This window comes from Hordeum vulgare, chromosome 6H, assembly GCF_904849725.1.
Source record: "Hordeum vulgare subsp. vulgare chromosome 6H, MorexV3_pseudomolecules_assembly, whole genome shotgun sequence".
Classification (NCBI taxonomy): Eukaryota; Viridiplantae; Streptophyta; class Magnoliopsida; order Poales; family Poaceae; genus Hordeum; species Hordeum vulgare.
Window position 1 is genome coordinate 255,343,263 of NC_058523.1, and position 5,736 is coordinate 255,348,998.

A 5,736-nucleotide genomic window follows, 5' to 3' on the forward strand; every position below is an offset into this window, starting at 1 on the left:
CTTCATCATGTCCTTCAGGATTTTCGGGTAATCATGATCACTGGTCAGGGTCATGATCGTTTCTGGGCCCTTGAGGAATGACTCGTAGAGAGTTGTCATCTGCAGGTGTCAGTAAATAGGTACTCAGAGGAATGTATATGTCTCCTTGGTAATCATGGTACACTCCTACTCAATGGATCCTGTGGGTTTACCCATTACTACCACACTTAAATGAATTATACTCATGTCTGCATAGACCATATTTTCTCATGTCCTCCTAATTGTTCAGAGATCTTTGTTCGAAGAGAAACAACGCATACAGTTCCAACATAGACAATCATGAGACAATAAATTCCATTTATTCATGATGTTATTACAATCTCAGGGACTTCTGTTACAAAAATTTCACTCCATGATCTTATGAAAAACAGGAGTGCTTCGGATTACACTTATTGCCATGGTCAAAACTTAACTACTCCATTCTAGCTTTCTTCCTTTGTGGACAATCACTGGCAAAATGTCCTGCTTCCTTGCAACAACAGCAAATGATTTCTGACAAGTCTCGAGGCGTCTTAGTGTTTGCTTTTGCTCCTTGGATTCCCAGCTTCCTTCCTGAGCACATGTATTTGTGGTGGCCAAATTTCATACACCTGTAACATCTGACATGACTCAGGTCTATGTCTGCAGAGATTTGGTTCTTCCGAGGGTACTTTTTCTTCTTTCCGAACTCCTTCGTTTTGGCCAGTTCTTCTATTTCAAGTGGATCAAACTCCACTTCTTTTGTCGGGAAGTTTCCCAGATACTCTTGGCTTCTGTTCGTGCAGTCCTGTGAATAATGTCCTTCTTCTCCACATAAGTAGCATGCATTGGAGAAAAATCTGGTCAGACCTTGTCCATCAGGGTCTTCAATATTTTCGTTCATCATCGGCTCTTCTAGAATCTTCTTCTTGAGTGTTTCCTTCACAGCATCTTTCTGCTGCTGGACAACTTGTTGTACCTTGGGGTAAATGTGACACTGAGCTGGGTAGTGGGTGGTTCCTTCACACAAGAAACAAGTCACCTGACTAGTTGGGCATTCCTTAGCTGGGTGATTTTCTTCACAATGAGTGCATCCATCCGTGTGTTCTTCCTGGGTGTATCCTATTTCTCCACAGATCTTGCATGCACAAGTCCTCTCCTTTGGATTATCATAGCACTTCTGAATGAGACGGGATCTTAACAGAGTCTTCTTGAATTCGTCCCAACTTTCTGCTCCACTAAATCCTTGTATGGCATGGTGCATTTTCCACCACATAGCAGCACTTTGGGTAATGTACTGAAGAACGTGTTCCACTTCATACTTCCTTGAGATCAAGTTACTCCCGAAGTGGTTCTCCATGTTCTGAATCCATATGTCAGCTTCCAGCTGGGTCATTGGTCCAGAGACTACAAGTCCAGCTTCATACTCCATCTGGTAGGGTTGAGGTTTTGGGGATGAGACGGGTAAGAGAGGGAGGGAGATACACACAATACAAATAATATTTTCTGAGAATAGATTTTAGTTGTGGCCGTCGGAAAACACACACCAATGACGGCTCACAATTCATCGTATCTAACGTGAGTATATAAAAGGGGTTTGGACTACTAATGGTCATATAATTATTCGAACACTTCTGGTTCTTCGAGTTCTTCGGGTCTTGAGAGTCTTCAATGGGTGTAACTTCAATTCTTCAAATGCATGGTGAAATCCTCTTTACTTTGAAGTAGAACTCCGTTGAGTCTTCCTGAGGTCGAAGGCGTAAGGGCATTGTCTAACTATTTGAGGTGAGAGAGAACGTTTTATGGAATCAGAAAAGATGAGAAGTGAAAGGTGTTCTTTGACAATAAAATTTTGAGAGATCCTATCCTAAGAAATTTCCAATTTCTAGGGGTCACGTCCTACAGTCAACATGTGCTCTGATACCATCTCTGTAGCGACCCGACTCAAAACGAGTCAAGCCTCTGTGTTTCTGTGCCATCCCTAGATCAGTACGCTGGCACACACAGTACATCAATGTATATATCAAAGTGCAATCACATGTAAATAGCGTAAAACTGATATATACCTTAAATATTTCAGCGGAAGCAGTCAAGGGAGTGGAGTCCCAATAAACACCAACGGCAAGTTGAGTGTAGACCGTAACCCTGAATCATACTCTTACTCGTCGAAGAAAAATATCTGCAACATAAGACGTTGCAGCCGTGTAGGTAAGCATATTGAATATGCCGGAAAGTCACATAAGAGAGGGGTGCAAAGTAATCATCTATACTATATGCATATATGGCAGGTGGGGCTATAAGTTTTTAGCGAAAAGCAAGTTTTCTCCTACATCAAGAGAGGGCTAAAAGGAAAATGTTACTACATTGTTGGTTGTTAACGAGATGGTTCCACCAACCAATTCTCGTACCCATGTTGTCAATAATACCCACATCAATATTGTTATTTGTGTTGAGAATTTCAGATAACTTCAGTTCCTTTGGCTCAAGTTGTCTATGACCGTGGACACGGCTAATCGATTAGGTTTGAGTACTCTGCAGAGTTTTGCACACGTTCCCCACAAGATTTGATCGCCTCCATGTATGTCCTCGCACTTCAGGGTGTTTGAAGACCGGATGATCAAAACATGGTCTTTCGACGGGTCCCTCTGAATCCCTGTCGGTGCCCATCCAATCCTACTGTTCTTCTACATCTACTAGCACCGCCTGTCCAGAGTCGCCGCGTTGTCCAACCAAGCCAGAGCCCATAATGACTTGCGACTGTGCAGGTAAGCCTTGGGTCTTGAAAATATCCGTCCATCTCTTTGAGCCTGGGTGAAGCTTTCCGCAGGATGTCATGGCCTCTCCAGCATCCCGGGTCATCCACTGGGTTCTCCAGGGAGCCGATCAACCGTCCTTCACCCAGAGTTGCATTGCGTCCAAGGTCTTGAAAAATCTTGTCTTAACCGGTCTTGATTATTTAATCAACCTCGCATCACTCATGTTATGCACTCAACCGAATTCCCGTCTACTCAAGCATAGCAATCTGAAATTTGTCGTCCCGGGGCCAAGTATCGGGGTTGTTGTGTGCCTACCACATGATACAACAATCTATACTAAAATTTCCAACTACCTAAGCAGCATGCAATTGGGCATAGGATGGTAGAACTACGATGCATAAAACATAGGTGATAGTATGATCAAAGTGACTTGCCTGGTGATGTTGACGAAGAAAATTTTCGTTCTCGGGAAATACGTGATAGAACTATTCGTCACTCTCCGATGAAATCTATATAATCAAACATAGTATACACATAAGCACTCACACTAGCAATTTTTCTAGCAATCAATTAACAAACAGCAATAAAAGTTGATGCAATCAACAAATCAATAAGAGAGAGGGGATAAAAATCCAAAGGAAACTTCAAAGAAGCTAGGAAGCCTTCTACTACATCAAACACTATATAGTTTTTGTTCTAACTGAAAATAAAACGCTGAAATAAAAAAAATAACAGAAAACAAAATATAAAATAACTAAGATAACAGAAGTAAAATTTACAAAACAATATTTTTTATAAGTATTTTCAAAATAGGAAATCAAACTAGCAATGTAATCAATTCGCAAGTTAGTATAGAACTAGAATTGATTCCATGCAAACAAATAAGAATAAATAAAATAAAATTTTGTTATTGTTGAAAAGTTACTGGTAAATATCAAAAAACAAAATATAACTTGTCACAATTACAAAAAAAAACAAATTAAGAACATTTAATACAAAAGAAATAGCAAGAAAACAAAAAAGGCTAAAACAGAATCTGTTTTTCTTAAAACCCTAAGTAAAAATATTTAAAAAAAACTTGAAACTTAAACTACTGAAAGATATGATCAATACGAAACAGCAGCAAAAAGAATCAAATTGAAAGCTATTTTTAAACTCCCGGAATAAGCAAAAGAAGCTTTAATTCAAATCTGATCTACCTTAATTTTTATAAATCCAAATATAGAAAAATTATATGTTTTTAAAATCTACAGGAAATTTGTGAGCTACCGGAAAAAGAATCAATGTCATTGGACTTCGCGATAAAAAGTTGTGGCTAAAACAAAACAGAAAGTTTCTGTTTTTGCAAACAGGCAGCAAATTATAAAACTACTAGTACTAAAAAGAGGGGTACACGTGGCCTGATGCTAGTGGCTGCGGAGGGTGTTTGTTGGAACGCTTCGGGCAAACGGCCGAAGCTAAGCAAAAGTGCTGGTTAAAAGGTAAGTGAAAAGAAAACCGTTGGTTTTCTGATTTAGACCGAAAGGGTATTCCTAATATCTAATCTAAGCCCTATAGTTAAGATCCAACGGTTGCAAGCTAAGAAAAGAAAATAGAGAGGGGAGGAGAAGCTACCGTTGCTGGGCAGCAGCTACTCCGGTGGGTCACGTCGCCGGCGAGGGGGTGGGGGACTCCGGGGCGGTGGGAATGGGGCGGTGGCGGCGGGGTGCTTCTCCTCCTCGGGGGGAGGCGCTCGGGGCGAGAGAGCTCGGGGGGGGGGGGGGCTCTCCAGGGCGGTGCCGAAGGGTGGCAGCAGCTGCTGCTGCTGCTCCGGCGAGCGGGCGGCGAGGGGAGATGGGGCGGCGAGGGGAGATGGGGCGGCGAGGGGAGATGGGGCGGCGGCTCGGGTGGGAGGCTTTATATAGGCCATGGGAGGGGTGAGTACTATGGAAGGGAGAGGGAGAAGATCAGGGAGGAAATCCCTGGTTCCTTGTGCAGCTCGGCTCGGTAGAAGAAACAAGGAAGGAGGATTTAGGAGAAAGGCCGACGGGAGAGAGGTGTCGGCCAGGTGATGGCCCGCAGGTAAGTGGGAGGGTGAGGGAAATAAGGGGCAGGTGGCCGGCTCGTAGGGGATTTAGATCCCAGGGAAAGGGGGATCTCGGCCCAGATCTATCTAGCGCCCAGGGGCGGCTGTTAAAAAAACAAAAGGTTTCCTCATTAAAACCTTTTCCGAAACAGAGATATAAAAGCTATTAAAGGGAAATAAATCAAAATATCTATATATGGTATTATATATCAAAAAAATCAGAAAAAGAATCTCTACCCGAATAACATTTTTTTAAAGCCAAAATAAATACTTTTAAAAAATGTTTTTTCAGAAATTCCCAATTTGCTTTATTTCTTTTTGCAATTATTTTTGCAAAAGAACTTTGGGTTTTGTTGGCTCAAATATTTCAGAAATTTGCCCGCACTTTGGAGGGTCATTTTCCTCCGCTCTCTCTCTTGCGTGCACGAGAGTTTTCTCCGGACTTTTCGTGCGAGGAGGAAGAAATGGAAATGCAAAAGAATCCAATGGAACTATCTCCGTTCAAATTCTTTATAATTGAAAAAGTCATGTCATCTTCTCTCTTGGCTTTTAAATGCTTGAATTCGAATTCACCGGAGAAGGGGAAAGTCATTTTATTCCCTCTCCTTCAAAAGTTTCGAAAAGTTTCAAATTTCACACAAGTCTCAATCACTCAGGAAACAAACAAACAAGCAAATCTAATAATTATATTAGCATTCCAAAATTTATAATTTTGGGATGTTACAAACTACCACACTTAAAATGAATCTCGTCCTCGAGATTCGAAGAGGCTAGAAAGAAAGGTTAGGGTTCGGGGGTCTTCTAGCAAATCCAATCTCCGGCAAGGTGGGATGCTACCACACTTAAAATGAGAGATACAAGTCTCAATCACTCAGCAAACAAACAAACAAAAAATCTAATAATTATATTAACATTCCA